Source organism: Anarhichas minor, unplaced genomic scaffold (genome assembly GCF_050575085.1).
Source record: "Anarhichas minor isolate MPS153535 unplaced genomic scaffold, ASM5057508v1 ptg000068l, whole genome shotgun sequence".
Taxonomy (NCBI): Eukaryota; Metazoa; Chordata; class Actinopteri; order Perciformes; family Anarhichadidae; genus Anarhichas; species Anarhichas minor.
The window spans coordinates 445904-460056 of record NW_027466514.1 but is presented as its reverse complement, the minus strand read 5'-3'; the positions used below and the strand labels follow the sequence as shown (position 1 = coordinate 460056).

Sequence of the window (14153 nt, the reverse complement as noted above, 5' to 3'; positions counted from 1 at the left end):
TTCCAGGCCTATGTTGACAGTTTTGGAGGTGACTTCGATCCGACTTTTGCTGTAAAAAGAGATCTACGGAGGACGAGGTGGCCGAGTGGTTAAGGCGATGGACTGCTAATCCATTGTGCTCTGCACGCGTGGGTTCGAATCCCATTCTCGTCGCAGTACACTTCACTTTAGTCTGCCATACCTACGTGGTATAAAATGCTCCATTGTCATTGGAACAATGGGCTCAGATGTGACCATTGTTCCAGCCATATAATCCCTGAAAGTCACATATCTTCACCAAAGTTTCCAGAACACTGAACCCCTGAAAAACAGGAAAATTGCAGAATATCTATTTTGTCAACTATTAAGTTGGTAAACAACAGTGATGGCAATGAACAAGTCGTCATGTGAGAGCACTCAAGTTCAGTCTGCGGATGCAACTGTTGGTTTCTTCCCATTGGGTTCATAAATCTAGTCTTTTTTTTCTCAACCAGTCACAAGCACAGAAGAAACCAAATTCATCTGGAGAATGTGGGCATCGATCCCACTACCTCTCGCATGCTAAGCAAGCGCTCTACCATTTGAGCTAATTCCCCTCTGCAAAAAGCATGTGGGTAGAATCGGCGTAGCTCGTCTCCTCCTCCCCTCTACATAACGCTTTTCTACACTTTCCAGGCCTATGTTGACAGTTTTGGAGGTGACTTCGATCCAACTTTTGCTGTAAAAAGAGATCTACGGAGGTCGAGGTGGCCGAGTGGTTAAGGCGATGGACTGCTAATCCATTGTGCTCTGCACGCGTTGGTTCGAATCCCATCCTTGTCGTAGTCCACTTCACTTTAGTCTGCCATACCTACGTGGTATAAAACGTTCCATTGTCATTGGAACAATGGGCTCAGATGTGACCATTGTTCCAGCCATATAATCCCTGAAAGTCACATGTCTTCACCAAAGTTTCCAGAACACTGAACCCCTGAAAAACAGGAGAATTACAGAATATCTATTTTGTCCACTATTAAATTGGTAAACAACAGTGATGGCAATGAACAAGTCGTCATGTGAGAGCACTCAAGTTCAGTCTGCGGATGCAACTGTTGGTTTCTTCCCATTGGGTTCATAAATCTAGTCTTTTTTTTCTCAACCAGTCACAAGCACAGAAGAAACCAAATTCATCTGGAGAATGTGGGCATCGATCCCACTACCTCTCGCATGCTAAGCAAGCGCTCTACCATTTGAGCTAATTCCCCTCTGCAAAAAGCATGTGGGTAGAATCGGCATAGCTCGTCTCCTCCTCCCCTCTACATAACGCTTTTCTACACTTTCCAGGCCTAGGTAGACAGTTTTGGAGGTGACTTCGATCCGACTTTTGCTGTAAAAAGAGATCATTGGAGGACGAGGTGGCCGAGTGGTTAAGGCGATGGACTGCTAATCCATTGTGCTCTGCACGCGTGGGTTCGAATCCCATCCTCGTCGCAGTCCACTTCACTTTAGTCTGCCATACCTACGTGGTATAAGACGCTCCATTGTCATTGGAACAATGGGCTCAGATGTGACCATTGTTCCAGCCATATAATCCCTGAAAATCACATGTCTTCAACAAAGTTTCCAGAACACTGAACCCCTGAACAACAGGAAAATTACAGAATATCTATTTTGTCCACTATTAAATTGGTAAACAAGAGTGATGGCAATGAACAAGTCGTCATGTGAGAGTACTCAAGTTCAGTCTGCGGATGCAACTGTTGGTTTCTTCCCATTGGGTTCATAAATCTAGTCTTTTTTTTCTCAACCAGTCACAAGCACAGAAGAAACCAAATTCATCTGGAGAATGTGGGCATCGATCCCACTACCTCTCGCATGCTAAGCAAGCGCTCTACCATTTGAGCTAATTCCCCTCTGCAAAAAGCATGTGGGTAGAATCGGCGTAGCTCGTCTCCTCCTCCCCTCTACATAACGCTTTTCTACACTTTCCAGGCCTATGTTGACAGTTTTGGAGGTGACTTCGATCCGACTTTTGCTGTAAAAAGAGATCTACGGAGGACGAGGTGGCCGAGTGGTTAAGGCGATGGACTGCTAATCCATTGTGCTCTGCACGCGTGGGTTCGAATCCCATTCTCGTCGCAGTACACTTCACTTTAGTCTGCCATACCTACGTGGTATAAAATGCTCCATTGTCATTGGAACAATGGGCTCAGATGTGACCATTGTTCCAGCCATATAATCCCTGAAAGTCACATATCTTCAACAAAGTTTCCAGAACACTGAACCCCTGAAAAACAGGAAAATTGCAGAATATCTATTTTGTCAACTATTAAGTTGGTAAACAGCAGTGATGGCAATGAACAAGTCGTCATGTGAGAGCACTCAAGTTCAGTCTGCGGATGCAACTGTTGGTTTCTTCCCATTGTGTTCATGAATCTAGTCATTTTTTTCTCAACCAGTCACAAGCACAGAAGAAACCAAATTCATCTGGAGAATGTGGGCATCGATCCCACTACCTCTCGCATGCTAAGCAAGCGCTCTACCATTTGAGCTAATTCCCCTCTGCAAAAAGCATGTGGGTAGAATCGGCGTAGCTCGTCTCCTCCTCCCCTCTACATAACGCTTTTCTACACTTTCCAGGCCTATGTAGACAGTTTTGGAGGTGACTTCGATCCAACTTTTGCTGTAAAAAGAGATCTACGGAGGTCGAGGTGGCCGAGTGGTTAAGGCGATGGACTGCTAATCCATTGTGCTCTGCACGCGTGGGTTCGAATCCCATCCTCGTCGTAGTCCACTTCACTTTAGTCTGCCATACCTACGTGGTATAAAATGTTCCATTGTCATTGGAACAATGGGCTCAGATGTGACAGTTGTTCCAGCCATATAATCCCTGAAAGTCACATGTCTTCACCAAAGTTTCCAGAACACTGAACCCCTGAAAAACAGGAAAATTACAGAATATCTATTTTGTCCACTATTAAATTGGTAAACAACAGTCATGGCAACGAACAAGTCGTCATGTGAGAGCACTCAAGTTCAGTCTGCGGATGCAACTGTTGGTTTCTTCCCATTGAGTTCATAAATCTAGTCTTTTTTTTCTCAACCAGTCACAAGCACAGAAGAAACCAAATTCATCTGGAGAATGTGGGCATCGATCCCACTACCTCTCGCATGCTAAGCAAGCGCTCTACCATTTGAGCTAATTCCCCTCTGCAAAAAGCATGTGGGTAGAATCGGCGTAGCTCGTCTCCTCCTCCCCTCTACATAACGCTTTTCTACACTGTCCAGGCCTATGTAGACAGTTTTGGAGGTGACTTCGATCCGACTTTTGCTGTAAAAAGAGATCTACGGAGGACGAGGTGGCCGAGTGGTTAAGGCGATGGACTGCTAATCCATTGTGCTCTGCACGCGTGGGTTCGAATCCCATCCTCGTCGCAGTACACTTCACTTTAGTCTGCCATACCTACGTGGTATAAAATGCTCCATTGTCATTGGAACAATGGGCTCAGATGTGACCATTGTTCCAGCCATATAATCCCTGAAAGTCACATGTCTTCACCAAAGTTTCCAGAACACTGAACCCCTGAAAAACAGGAAAATTGCAGAATATCTATTTTGTCCACTATTAAATTGATTAACACCAGTCATGGCAACGAACAAGTCGTCATGTGAGAGCACTCAAGTTCAGTCTGCGGATGCAACTGTTGGTTTCTTCCCATTGAGTTCATAAATCTAGTCTTTTTTTTCTCAACCAGTAGCAAGCACAGAAGAAACCGAATTCATCTGGAGAATGTGGGCATCGAACCCACTACCTCTCGCATGCTAAGCAAGCGCTCTACCATTTGAGCTAATTCCCCTCTGCAAAAAGCATGTGGGTAGAATCGGCGTAGCTCGTCTCCTCCTCCCTTCTACATAACGCTTTTCTACACTTTCCAGGCCTATGTTGACAGTTTTGGAGGTGACTTCGATCCGACTTTTGCTGTAAAAAGTGATCTACGGAGGACGAGGTGGCCGAGTGGTTAAGGCGATGGACTGCTAATCCATTGTGCTCTGCACGCGTTGGTTCGAATCCCATCCTCGTCGCAGTACACTTCACTTTAGTCTGCCATACCTACGTGGTATAAAATGCTCCATTGTCATTGGAACAATGGGCTCAGATGTGACCATTGTTCCAGCCATATAATCCCTGAAAGTCACATGTCTTCACCAAAGTTTCCAGAACACTGAACCCCTGAAAAACAGGAAAATTGCAGAATATCTATTTTGTCCACTATTAAATTGATTAACACCAGTCATGGCAACGAACAAGTCGTCATGTGAGAGCCCTCAAGTTCAGTCTGCGGATGCAACTGTTGGTTTCTTCCCATTGAGTTCATAAATCTAGTCTTTTTTTTCTCAACCAGTCACAAGCACAGAAGAAACCAAATTCATCTGGAGAATGTGGGCATCGAACCCACTACCTCTCGCATGCTAAGCAAGCGCTCTACCATTTGAGCTAATTCCCCTCTGCAAAAAGCATGTGGGTAGAATCGGCGTAGCTCGTCTCCTCCTCCCCTCTACATAACGCTTTTCTACACTTTCCAGGCCTATGTAGACAGCTTTGGAGGTGACTTCGATCCGACTTTTGCTGTAAAAAGAGATCTACGGAGGACGAGGTGGCCGAGTGGTTAAGGCGATGGACTGCTAATCCATTGTGCTCTGCACGCGTGGGTTCGAATCCCATCCTTGTCGTAGTCCACTTCACTTTAGTCTGCCATACCTACGTGGTATAAAACGTTCCATTGTCATTGGAACAATGGGCTCAGATGTGACAGTTGTTCCAGCCATATAATCCCTGAAAGTCACATGTCTTCACCAAAGTTTCCAGAACACTGAACCCCTGAAAAACAGCAAAATTGCAGAATATCTATTCATATCTAGTCTTTTTTTTCTCAACCAGTCACAGCACAGAAGAAACCAAATTCATCTGGAGAATGTGGGCATCGATCCCACTACCTCTCGCATGCTAAGCAAGCGCTCTACCATTTGAGCTAATTCCCCTCTGCAAAAAGCATGTGGGTAGAATCGGCGTAGCTCGTCTCCTCCTCCCCTCTACATAACGCTTTTCTACACTTTCCAGGCCTATGTAGACAGTTTTGGAGGTGACTTCGATCCGACTTTTGCTGTAAAAAGAGATCAATGGAGGACGAGGTGGCCGAGTGGTTAAGGCGATGGACTGCTAATCCATTGTGCTCTGCACGCGTGGGTTCGAATCCCATCCTCGTCGCAGTACACTTCACTTTAGTCTGCCATACCTACGTGGTATAAAATGCTCCATTGTCATTGGAACAATGGGCTCAGATGTGACCATTGTTCCAGCCATATAATCCCTGAAAGTCACATGTCTTCACCAAAGTTTCCAGAACACTGAACCCCTGAAAAACAGGAAAATTACAGAATATCTATTTTGTCAACTATTAAGTTGGTAAACAACAGTGATGGCAATGAACAAGTCTTCATGTGTCAGCACTCAAGTTCAGTCTGCGGATGCAACTGTTGGTTTCTTCCCATTGGGTTCATAAATCTAGTCTTTTTTTTCTCAACCAGTCACAAGCACAGAAGAAACCAAATTCATCTGGAGAATGTGGGCATCGATCCCACTACCTCTCGCATGCTAAGCAAGCGCTCTACCATTTGAGCTAATTCCCCTCTGCAAAAAGCATGTGGGTAGAATCGGCGTAGCTCGTCTCCTCCTCCCCTCTACATAACGCTTTTCTACACTTTCCAGGCCTATGTAGACAGTTTTGGAGGTGACTTCGATCCGACTTTTGCTGTAAAAAGAGATCTACGGAGGACGAGGTGGCCGAGTGGTTAAGGCGATGGACTGCTAATCCATTGTGCTCTGCACGCGTGGGTTCTAATCCCATCCTTGTCGTAGTCCACTTCACTTTAGTCTGCCATACCTACGTGGTATAAAACGTTCCATTGTCATTGGAACAATGGGCTCAGATGTGACAGTTGTTCCAGCCATATAATCCCTGAAAGTCACATGTCTTCACCAAAGTTTCCAGAACACTGAACCCCTGAAAAACAGCAAAATTGCAGAATATCTATTTATATCTAGTCTTTTTTTTCTCAACCAGTCACAGCACAGAAGAAACCAAATTCATCTGGAGAATGTGGGCATCGATCCCACTACCTCTCGCATGCTAAGCAAGCGCTCTACCATTTGAGCTAATTCCCCTCTGCAAAAAGCATGTGGGTAGAATCGGCGTAGCTCGTCTCCTCCTCCCCTCTACATAACGCTTTTCTACACTTTCCAGGCCTATGTAGACAGTTTTGGAGGTGACTTCGATCCGACTTTTGCTGTAAAAAGAGATCTACGGAGGACGAGGTGGCCGAGTAGTTAAGGCGATGGACTGCTAATCCATTGTGCTCTGCACGCGTGGGTTCGAATCCCATCCTCGTCGCAGTCCACTTCACTTTAGTCTGCCATACCTACGTGGTATAAAACGTTCCATTGTCATTGGAACAATGGGCTCAGATGTGACCATTGTTCCAGCCATATAATCGCTGAAAGTCACATGTCTTCACCAAAGTTTCCAGAACACTGAACCCCTGAAAAACAGGAAAATTACAGAATATCTATTTTGTCCACTATTAAATTGGTAAACAACAGTGATGGCAATGAACAAGTCGTCATGTGAGAGCACTCAAGTTCAGTCTGCGGATGCAACTGTTGGTTTCTTCCCATTGGGTTCATAACTCTAGTCTTTTTTTTCTCAACCAGTCACAAGCACAGAAGAAACCAAATTCATCTGGAGAATGTGGGCATCGATCCCACTACCTCTCGCATGCTAAGCAAGCGCTCTACCATTTGAGCTAATTCCCCTCTGCAAAAAGCATGTGGGTAGAATCGGCGTAGCTCGTCTCCTCCTCCCCTCTACATAACGCTTTTCTACACTTTCCAGGCCTAGGTAGACAGTTTTGGAGGTGACTTCGATCCGACTTTTGCTGTAAAAAGAGATCAATGGAGGACGAGGTGGCCGAGTGGTTAAGGCGATGGACTGCTAATCCATTGTGCTCTGCACGCGTGGGTTCGAATCCCATCCTCGTCGCAGTCCACTTCACTTTAGTCTGCCATACCTACGTGGTATAAAACGCTCCATTGTCATTGGAACAATGGGCTCAGATGTGACCATTGTTCCAGCCATATAATCCCTGAAAATCACATGTCTTCAACAAAGTTTCCAGAACACTGAACCCCTGAAAAACAGGAAAATTACAGAATATCTATTTTGTCCACTATTAAATTGGTAAACAACAGTGATGGCAATGAACAAGTCGTCATGTGAGAGCACTCAAGTTCAGTCTGCGGATGCAACTGTTGGTTTCTTCCCATTGGGTTCATAAATCTAGTCTTTTTTTTCTCAACCAGTCACAAGCACAGAAGAAACCAAATTCATCTGGAGAATGTGGGCATCGATCCCACTACCTCTCGCATGCTAAGCAAGCGCTCTACCATTTGAGCTAATTCCCCTCTGCAAAAAGCATGTGGGTAGAATCGGCGTAGCTCGTCTCCTCCTCCCCTCTACATAACGCTTTTCTACACTTTCCAGGCCTATGTTGACAGTTTTGGAGGTGACTTCGATCCGACTTTTGCTGTAAAAAGAGATCTACGGAGGACGAGGTGGCCGAGTGGTTAAGGCGATGGACTGCTAATCCATTGTGCTCTGCACGCGTGGGTTCGAATCCCATCCTCGTCGCAGTACACTTCACTTTAGTCTGCCATACCTACGTGGTATAAAATGCTCCATTGTCATTGGAACAATGGGCTCAGATGTGACCATTGTTCCAGCCATATAATCCCTGAAAGTCACATGTCTTCACCAAAGTTTCCAGAACACTGAACCCCTGAAAAACAGGAAAATTGCAGAATATCTATTTTGTCCAATATTAAATTGATTAACACCAGTCATGGCAACGAACAAGTCGTCATGTGAGAGCACTCAAGTTCAGTCTGCGGATGCAACTGTTGGTTTCTTCCCATTGAGTTCATAAATCTAGTCTTTTTTTTCTCAACCAGTCACAAGCACAGAAGAAACCAAATTCATCTGGAGAATGTGGGCATCGATCCCACTACCTCTCGCATGCTAAGCAAGCGCTCTACCATTTGAGCTAATTCCCCTCTGCAAAAAGCATGTGGGTAGAATCGGCGTAGCTCGTCTCCTCCTCCCCTCTACATAACGCTTTTCTACACTTTCCAGGCCTATGTAGACAGTTTTGGAGGTGACTTCGATCCGACTTTTGCTGTAAAAAGAGATCTACGGAGGTCGAGGTGGCCGAGTGGTTAAGGCGATGGACTGCTAATCCATTGTGCTCTGCACGCGTGGGTTCGAATCCCATCCTCGTCGCAGTCCACTTCACTTTAGTCTGCCATACCTACGTGGTATAAGACGCTCCATTGTCATTGGAACAATGGGCTCAGATGTGACCATTGTTCCAGCCATATAATCCCTGAAAGTCACATGTCTTCACCAAAGTTTCCAGAACACTGAACCCCTGAAAAACAGGAGAATTACAGAATATCTATTTTGTCCACTATTAAATTGGTAAACAACAGTGATGGCAATGAACAAGTCGTCATGTGAGAGCACTCAAGTTCAGTCTGCGGATGCAACTGTTGGTTTCTTCCCATTGGGTTCATAAATCTAGTCTTTTTTTTCTCAACCAGTCACAAGCACAGAAGAAACCAAATTCATCTGGAGAATGTGGGCATCGATCCCACTACCTCTCGCATGCTAAGCAAGCGCTCTACCATTTGAGCTAATTCCCCTCTGCAAAAAGCATGTGGGTAGAATCGGCGTAGCTCGTCTCATCCTCCCCTCTACATAACGCTTTTCTACACTTTCCAGGCCTATGTAGACAGTTTTGGAGGTGACTTCGATCCGACTTTTGCTGTAAAAAGAGATCTACGGAGGACGAGGTGGCCGAGTGGTTAAGGCGATGGACTGCTAATCCATTGTGCTCTGCACGCGTGGGTTCGAATCCCATCCTCGTCGCAGTCCACTTCACTTTAGTCTGCCATACCTACGTGGTATAAAACGTTCCATTGTCATTGGAACAATGGGCTCAGATGTGACCATTGTTCCAGCCATATAATCCCTGAAAGTCACATGTCTTCACCAAAGTTTCCAGAACACTGAACCCCTGAAAAACAGCAAAATTGCAGAATATCTATTTATATCTAGTCTTTTTTTTCTCAACCAGTCACAGCACAGAAGAAACCAAATTCATCTGGAGAATGTGGGCATCGATCCCACTACCTCTCGCATGCTAAGCAAGCGCTCTACCATTTGAGCTAATTCCCCTCTGCAAAAAGCATGTGGGTAGAATCGGCGTAGCTCGTCTCCTCCTCCCCTCTACATAACGCTTTTCTACACTTTCCAGGCCTATGTAGACAGTTTTGGAGGTGACTTCGATCCGACTTTTGCTGTAAAAAGAGATCTACGGAGGACGAGGTGGCCGAGTGGTTAAGGCGATGGACTGCTAATCCATTGTGCTCTGCACGCGTGGGTTCGAATCCCATCCTCGTCGCAGTCCACTTCACTTTAGTCTGCCATACCTACGTGGTATAAAACGTTCCATTGTCATTGGAACAATGGGCTCAGATGTGACCATTGTTCCAGCCATATAATCCCTGAAAGTCACATGTCTTCACCAAAGTTTCCAGAACACTGAACCCCTGAAAAACAGCAAAATTGCAGAATATCTATTTATATCTAGTCTTTTTTTTCTCAACCAGTCACAGCACAGAAGAAACCAAATTCATCTGGAGAATGTGGGCATCGATCCCACTACCTCTCGCATGCTAAGCAAGCGCTCTACCATTTGAGCTAATTCCCCTCTGCAAAAAGCATGTGGGTAGAATCGGCGTAGCTCGTCTCCTCCTCCCCTCTACATAACGCTTTTCTACACTTTCCAGGCCTATGTAGACAGTTTTGGAGGTGACTTCGATCCGACTTTTGCTGTAAAAAGAGATCTACGGAGGACGAGGTGGCCGAGTAGTTAAGGCGATGGACTGCTAATCCATTGTGCTCTGCACGCGTGGGTTCGAATCCCATCCTCGTCGCAGTCCACTTCACTTTAGTCTGCCATACCTACGTGGTATAAAACGTTCCATTGTCATTGGAACAATGGGCTCAGATGTGACCATTGTTCCAGCCATATAATCGCTGAAAGTCACATGTCTTCACCAAAGTTTCCAGAACACTGAACCCCTGAAAAACAGGAAAATTACAGAATATCTATTTTGTCCACTATTAAATTGGTAAACAACAGTGATGGCAATGAACAAGTCGTCATGTGAGAGCACTCAAGTTCAGTCTGCGGATGCAACTGTTGGTTTCTTCCCATTGGGTTCATAACTCTAGTCTTTTTTTTCTCAACCAGTCACAAGCACAGAAGAAACCAAATTCATCTGGAGAATGTGGGCATCGATCCCACTACCTCTCGCATGCTAAGCAAGCGCTCTACCATTTGAGCTAATTCCCCTCTGCAAAAAGCATGTGGGTAGAATCGGCGTAGCTCGTCTCCTCCTCCCCTCTACATAACGCTTTTCTACACTTTCCAGGCCTAGGTAGACAGTTTTGGAGGTGACTTCGATCCGACTTTTGCTGTAAAAAGAGATCAATGGAGGACGAGGTGGCCGAGTGGTTAAGGCGATGGACTGCTAATCCATTGTGCTCTGCACGCGTGGGTTCGAATCCCATCCTCGTCGCAGTCCACTTCACTTTAGTCTGCCATACCTACGTGGTATAAGACGCTCCATTGTCATTGGAACAATGGGCTCAGATGTGACCATTGTTCCAGCCATATAATCCCTGAAAATCACATGTCTTCAACAAAGTTTCCAGAACACTGAACCCCTGAAAAACAGGAAAATTACAGAATATCTATTTTGTCCACTATTAAATTGGTAAACAACAGTGATGGCAATGAACAAGTCGTCATGTGAGAGCACTCAAGTTCAGTCTGCGGATGCAACTGTTGGTTTCTTCCCATTGGGTTCATAAATCTAGTCTTTTTTTTCTCAACCAGTCACAAGCACAGAAGAAACCAAATTCATCTGGAGAATGTGGGCATCGATCCCACTACCTCTCGCATGCTAAGCAAGCGCTCTACCATTTGAGCTAATTCCCCTCTGCAAAAAGCATGTGGGTAGAATCGGCGTAGCTCGTCTCCTCCTCCCCTCTACATAACGCTTTTCTACACTTTCCAGGCCTATGTTGACAGTTTTGGAGGTGACTTCGATCCGACTTTTGCTGTAAAAAGAGATCTACGGAGGACGAGGTGGCCGAGTGGTTAAGGCGATGGACTGCTAATCCATTGTGCTCTGCACGCGTGGGTTCGAATCCCATCCTCGTCGCAGTACACTTCACTTTAGTCTGCCATACCTACGTGGTATAAAATGCTCCATTGTCATTGGAACAATGGGCTCAGATGTGACCATTGTTCCAGCCATATAATCCCTGAAAGTCACATGTCTTCACCAAAGTTTCCAGAACACTGAACCCCTGAAAAACAGGAAAATTGCAGAATATCTATTTTGTCCAATATTAAATTGATTAACACCAGTCATGGCAACGAACAAGTCGTCATGTGAGAGCACTCAAGTTCAGTCTGCGGATGCAACTGTTGGTTTCTTCCCATTGAGTTCATAAATCTAGTCTTTTTTTTCTCAACCAGTCACAAGCACAGAAGAAACCAAATTCATCTGGAGAATGTGGGCATCGATCCCACTACCTCTCGCATGCTAAGCAAGCGCTCTACCATTTGAGCTAATTCCCCTCTGCAAAAAGCATGTGGGTAGAATCGGCGTAGCTCGTCTCCTCCTCCCCTCTACATAACGCTTTTCTACACTTTCCAGGCCTATGTAGACAGTTTTGGAGGTGACTTCGATCCGACTTTTGCTGTAAAAAGAGATCTACGGAGGTCGAGGTGGCCGAGTGGTTAAGGCGATGGACTGCTAATCCATTGTGCTCTGCACGCGTGGGTTCGAATCCCATCCTCGTCGCAGTCCACTTCACTTTAGTCTGCCATACCTACGTGGTATAAGACGCTCCATTGTCATTGGAACAATGGGCTCAGATGTGACCATTGTTCCAGCCATATAATCCCTGAAAGTCACATGTCTTCACCAAAGTTTCCAGAACACTGAACCCCTGAAAAACAGGAGAATTACAGAATATCTATTTTGTCCACTATTAAATTGGTAAACAACAGTGATGGCAATGAACAAGTCGTCATGTGAGAGCACTCAAGTTCAGTCTGCGGATGCAACTGTTGGTTTCTTCCCATTGGGTTCATAAATCTAGTCTTTTTTTTCTCAACCAGTCACAAGCACAGAAGAAACCAAATTCATCTGGAGAATGTGGGCATCGATCCCACTACCTCTCGCATGCTAAGCAAGCGCTCTACCATTTGAGCTAATTCCCCTCTGCAAAAAGCATGTGGGTAGAATCGGCGTAGCTCGTCTCCTCCTCCCCTCTACATAACGCTTTTCTACACTTTCCAGGCCTATGTAGACAGTTTTGGAGGTGACTTCGATCCGACTTTTGCTGTAAAAAGAGATCTACGGAGGTCGAGGTGGCCGAGTGGTTAAGGCGATGGACTGCTAATCCATTGTGCTCTGCACGCGTGGGTTCGAATCCCATCCTCGTCGCAGTCCACTTCACTTTAGTCTGCCATACCTACGTGGTATAAGACGCTCCATTGTCATTGGAACAATGGGCTCAGATGTGACCATTGTTCCAGCCATATAATCCCTGAAAGTCACATGTCTTCACCAAAGTTTCCAGAACACTGAACCCCTGAAAAACAGGAGAATTACAGAATATCTATTTTGTCCACTATTAAATTGGTAAACAACAGTGATGGCAATGAACAAGTCGTCATGTGAGAGCACTCAAGTTCAGTCTGCGGATGCAACTGTTGGTTTCTTCCCATTGGGTTCATAAATCTAGTCTTTTTTTTCTCAACCAGTCACAAGCACAGAAGAAACCAAATTCATCTGGAGAATGTGGGCATCGATCCCACTACCTCTCGCATGCTAAGCAAGCGCTCTACCATTTGAGCTAATTCCCCTCTGCAAAAAGCATGTGGGTAGAATCGGCGTAGCTCGTCTCATCCTCCCCTCTACATAACGCTTTTCTACACTTTCCAGGCCTATGTAGACAGTTTTGGAGGTGACTTCGATCCGACTTTTGCTGTAAAAAGAGATCTACGGAGGACGAGGTGGCCGAGTGGTTAAGGCGATGGACTGCTAATCCATTGTGCTCTGCACGCGTGGGTTCGAATCCCATCCTCGTCGCAGTCCACTTCACTTTAGTCTGCCATACCTACGTGGTATAAAACGTTCCATTGTCATTGGAACAATGGGCTCAGATGTGACCATTGTTCCAGCCATATAATCCCTGAAAGTCACATGTCTTCACCAAAGTTTCCAGAACACTGAACCCCTGAAAAACAGGAAAATTACAGAATATCTATTTTGTCCACTATTAAATTGGTAAACAACAGTGATGGCAATGAACAAGTCGTCATGTGAGAGCACTCAAGTTCAGTCTGCGGATGCAACTGTTGGTTTCTTCCCATTGTGTTCATAAATCTAGTCTTTTTTTTCTCAACCAGTCACAAGCACAGAAGAAACCAAATTCATCTGGAGAATGTGGGCATCGATCCCACTACCTCTCGCATGCTAAGCAAGCGCTCTACCATTTGAGCTAATTCCCCTCTGCAAAAAGCATGTGGGTAGAATCGGCGTAGCTCGTCTCCTCCTCCCCTCTACATAACGCTTTTCTACACTTTCCAGGCCTAGGTAGACAGTTTTGGAGGTGACTTCGATCCGACTTTTGCTGTAAAAAGAGATCAATGGAGGACGAGGTGGCCGAGTGGTTAAGGCGATGGACTGCTAATCCATTGTGCTCTGCACGCGTGGGTTCGAATCCCATCCTCGTCGCAGTCCACTTCACTTTAGTCTGCCATACCTACGTGGTATAAGACGCTCCATTGTCATTGGAACAATGGGCTCAGATGTGACCATTGTTCCAGCCATATAATCCCTGAAAATCACATGTCTTCAACAAAGTTTCCAGAACACTGAACCCCTGAAAAACAGGAAAATTACAGAATATCTATTTTGTCCACTATTAAAT

General features: G+C 45.4%; 25 non-coding genes across 25 annotated transcripts; 23 read left to right on the top strand and 2 right to left on the bottom strand.

Annotated features, from left to right (window-relative positions):
- Positions 1 to 71: 71 nt before the first annotated feature.
- Positions 72 to 153, top strand: trnas-gcu (transfer RNA serine (anticodon GCU)). Its single transcript has one exon. It is a non-coding gene; the product is annotated as a tRNA-Ser (tRNA).
- A 566-nt stretch (positions 154 to 719) lies between these two features.
- Positions 720 to 801, top strand: trnas-gcu (transfer RNA serine (anticodon GCU)). The gene has a single exon. It is a non-coding gene; the product is annotated as a tRNA-Ser (tRNA).
- A 566-nt stretch (positions 802 to 1367) lies between these two features.
- trnas-gcu (transfer RNA serine (anticodon GCU)) lies at positions 1368 to 1449 on the top strand. Its single transcript has one exon. It is a non-coding gene; the product is annotated as a tRNA-Ser (tRNA).
- Positions 1450 to 2015: 566 nt separating this feature from the next.
- trnas-gcu (transfer RNA serine (anticodon GCU)) lies at positions 2016 to 2097 on the top strand. The gene has a single exon. It is a non-coding gene; the product is annotated as a tRNA-Ser (tRNA).
- Positions 2098 to 2663: 566 nt separating this feature from the next.
- On the top strand, positions 2664 to 2745 carry trnas-gcu (transfer RNA serine (anticodon GCU)). The gene has a single exon. It is a non-coding gene; the product is annotated as a tRNA-Ser (tRNA).
- Positions 2746 to 3311: 566 nt separating this feature from the next.
- On the top strand, positions 3312 to 3393 carry trnas-gcu (transfer RNA serine (anticodon GCU)). Its single transcript has one exon. It is a non-coding gene; the product is annotated as a tRNA-Ser (tRNA).
- A 349-nt stretch (positions 3394 to 3742) lies between these two features.
- trnaa-agc (transfer RNA alanine (anticodon AGC)) lies at positions 3743 to 3815 on the bottom strand. The gene has a single exon. It is a non-coding gene; the product is annotated as a tRNA-Ala (tRNA).
- A 144-nt stretch (positions 3816 to 3959) lies between these two features.
- On the top strand, positions 3960 to 4041 carry trnas-gcu (transfer RNA serine (anticodon GCU)). The gene has a single exon. It is a non-coding gene; the product is annotated as a tRNA-Ser (tRNA).
- Positions 4042 to 4390: 349 nt separating this feature from the next.
- On the bottom strand, positions 4391 to 4463 carry trnaa-agc (transfer RNA alanine (anticodon AGC)). The gene has a single exon. It is a non-coding gene; the product is annotated as a tRNA-Ala (tRNA).
- Positions 4464 to 4607: 144 nt separating this feature from the next.
- trnas-gcu (transfer RNA serine (anticodon GCU)) lies at positions 4608 to 4689 on the top strand. The gene has a single exon. It is a non-coding gene; the product is annotated as a tRNA-Ser (tRNA).
- A 453-nt stretch (positions 4690 to 5142) lies between these two features.
- On the top strand, positions 5143 to 5224 carry trnas-gcu (transfer RNA serine (anticodon GCU)). Its single transcript has one exon. It is a non-coding gene; the product is annotated as a tRNA-Ser (tRNA).
- A 566-nt stretch (positions 5225 to 5790) lies between these two features.
- On the top strand, positions 5791 to 5872 carry trnas-gcu (transfer RNA serine (anticodon GCU)). The gene has a single exon. It is a non-coding gene; the product is annotated as a tRNA-Ser (tRNA).
- A 453-nt stretch (positions 5873 to 6325) lies between these two features.
- trnas-gcu (transfer RNA serine (anticodon GCU)) lies at positions 6326 to 6407 on the top strand. The gene has a single exon. It is a non-coding gene; the product is annotated as a tRNA-Ser (tRNA).
- A 566-nt stretch (positions 6408 to 6973) lies between these two features.
- trnas-gcu (transfer RNA serine (anticodon GCU)) lies at positions 6974 to 7055 on the top strand. Its single transcript has one exon. It is a non-coding gene; the product is annotated as a tRNA-Ser (tRNA).
- A 566-nt stretch (positions 7056 to 7621) lies between these two features.
- On the top strand, positions 7622 to 7703 carry trnas-gcu (transfer RNA serine (anticodon GCU)). The gene has a single exon. It is a non-coding gene; the product is annotated as a tRNA-Ser (tRNA).
- Positions 7704 to 8269: 566 nt separating this feature from the next.
- On the top strand, positions 8270 to 8351 carry trnas-gcu (transfer RNA serine (anticodon GCU)). The gene has a single exon. It is a non-coding gene; the product is annotated as a tRNA-Ser (tRNA).
- Positions 8352 to 8917: 566 nt separating this feature from the next.
- trnas-gcu (transfer RNA serine (anticodon GCU)) lies at positions 8918 to 8999 on the top strand. Its single transcript has one exon. It is a non-coding gene; the product is annotated as a tRNA-Ser (tRNA).
- A 453-nt stretch (positions 9000 to 9452) lies between these two features.
- trnas-gcu (transfer RNA serine (anticodon GCU)) lies at positions 9453 to 9534 on the top strand. Its single transcript has one exon. It is a non-coding gene; the product is annotated as a tRNA-Ser (tRNA).
- A 453-nt stretch (positions 9535 to 9987) lies between these two features.
- Positions 9988 to 10069, top strand: trnas-gcu (transfer RNA serine (anticodon GCU)). The gene has a single exon. It is a non-coding gene; the product is annotated as a tRNA-Ser (tRNA).
- Positions 10070 to 10635: 566 nt separating this feature from the next.
- On the top strand, positions 10636 to 10717 carry trnas-gcu (transfer RNA serine (anticodon GCU)). The gene has a single exon. It is a non-coding gene; the product is annotated as a tRNA-Ser (tRNA).
- A 566-nt stretch (positions 10718 to 11283) lies between these two features.
- trnas-gcu (transfer RNA serine (anticodon GCU)) lies at positions 11284 to 11365 on the top strand. Its single transcript has one exon. It is a non-coding gene; the product is annotated as a tRNA-Ser (tRNA).
- Positions 11366 to 11931: 566 nt separating this feature from the next.
- Positions 11932 to 12013, top strand: trnas-gcu (transfer RNA serine (anticodon GCU)). The gene has a single exon. It is a non-coding gene; the product is annotated as a tRNA-Ser (tRNA).
- Positions 12014 to 12579: 566 nt separating this feature from the next.
- On the top strand, positions 12580 to 12661 carry trnas-gcu (transfer RNA serine (anticodon GCU)). The gene has a single exon. It is a non-coding gene; the product is annotated as a tRNA-Ser (tRNA).
- Positions 12662 to 13227: 566 nt separating this feature from the next.
- trnas-gcu (transfer RNA serine (anticodon GCU)) lies at positions 13228 to 13309 on the top strand. Its single transcript has one exon. It is a non-coding gene; the product is annotated as a tRNA-Ser (tRNA).
- Positions 13310 to 13875: 566 nt separating this feature from the next.
- On the top strand, positions 13876 to 13957 carry trnas-gcu (transfer RNA serine (anticodon GCU)). The gene has a single exon. It is a non-coding gene; the product is annotated as a tRNA-Ser (tRNA).
- Positions 13958 to 14153: the final 196 nt, after the last annotated feature.